Genomic DNA, 1,823 nt, shown 5'->3' on the forward strand with positions numbered 1-1,823 from the left:
GGCCGGTGGCGACTTGCCTCCTGTTTCCTCGCCTCCTCTCTCCTCGCCTCCTCTCCTCCCTTCTGGCCGCCCGCCGGACGCGGCCGGCGCCCCCCCGGCTCCTCCCGCCCCCGCCCCGGGGCGGGCTCGCCGCCCTCCGCCGCAGGGGAGCCGCGCCCGCACCTCGGCCCCCGGGGGCTTTGCGGGGGGGGTCCCCAGCGTGATGGCAGCGGTAAAGTTGGCTGCAAAGCCTAGGTGGCCAGGGGAAACTTTTCCCATGATTTTCAGGGGCTCTGCCAGCAGCTCCCTTTCCCCACGGTACCCTCCCGGGACGGCTGAGAAAGAAGTGATGCTCTGCCTTCCTAAAGGTGCCACTTGGGCGGTGGTGTCGGTGCAAAGCACGTCCCCAACTGTGTCTCTGAATGCTTTGTGTGCGGGCTAAGAAGGAGCTGAGAAGGTGGAGGTGCGGGCCCTGGAAACTCCCGTTTGCCTGGCTATTAACTGCTTTGAGAGTTTTGTGTCTGGGGGAAAGTACATCGCAGTTCCCTTAGTGGTGTAAACGCTTATTGTGTGGATACAGCAGCCTCCTTAGCGGATGGGAATGGTTGGGATGATACAAATGTCCCTGTCAAACGCTCTCTTATGGTTCCACGCACAGTTGCGGTATTGCTGATGAAGGATTGTAATTTGCCTGCTGGGTGATCAGAAAGAGGCATTTCAGGGTGCATGACTTGTTACTTTGTGATCAATTATACCCTTAGTGCGGAAGAAGTAATCATGTTCTCAGGACTACTTATCTTCACGAAGGTCCATTCATTTTGTAAGGGGCTGTTTTCCATGTAACTATCATTATTGCTGCTGTTGTTATTATTATTTATTACTACAAATATTGCTTCTAGAAGCTATAGTTAGAAATCAGGACCCTATTTATGGTGAGCAATGGAGCAACCCACCAAAAAAGACAATTGCTCCCCAGAGCAGGATTTGTGAACTAAGTATAAGGAGCGTATCCAGGAAAAAGTCAAAGAATAAGGGAGGGAATGACCCAGTACAACACGGGTTTTGCCTGAGGCAAGTCTTCCAATTGTGGCTTTAAAATCAAGGAATCAAGTGGTAAAGCCTTTTACAGATTTCGGTGTTTATGACTAAGATGTGAGACAGGAATGAGGCGTGTGAGATGTGTGGGGTCCAGGGGCAACCCCTGTGTTCTTGTTGGGAGCTTGGAGGTGGAGACATCAACTCCTGTGGTCTAATGTCAACAGCGTGGCCCATGTCCATCTGGATCGGGAAGTGGAACCAAATCTTGTGCAGGAGGGTAGAGTGGCAAAGCCCAGCTTTGTTGCCCCTCTGGAGACAACTATCATTTGCTCAACCTTCTTCCTTCAGCATCATCTGCTCCGCTTTAACTGATAGTGATGTTAGCTTTTATTCTGACCTTGCAATGGTTAGGAGGTGCACTCCATCACTTTATTCTGCTGTGCCTGGCATACTCTTTTTTTTCCACCACTACAGCAGGATTATTCTGATGGATGGCCTACCTAATGCCGGCTGGCACATGCCTTTATTGTGATCTGTCCCCTCACCTCCTCGTCACCTTTGAAATCAAGGGAAGTGGTGAGGTTATGAAAGTGAGGGACTGACCGAACCATGGCCAGCTGACAAAAGTAGGATAATGCTGTGCCCTTGTGAAGTGCAGGTTCCTTGAGGTCTGTCCTTGAGGTTTTGTCAAGGCCAGGGTGGATGGGGCTTTGATCAACCTGGTCTAGTGGAAGGTCTCCCTGACCATGGCAGGGGGGTTGGAACTCCATGATCTTTAAGATTCCTTCCGACCCAAACCATTGCAT

The sequence above is a fragment of the Numenius arquata genome, chromosome 2 (genome assembly GCF_964106895.1).
Source record: "Numenius arquata chromosome 2, bNumArq3.hap1.1, whole genome shotgun sequence".
Lineage (NCBI taxonomy): Eukaryota > Metazoa > Chordata > Aves > Charadriiformes > Scolopacidae > Numenius > Numenius arquata.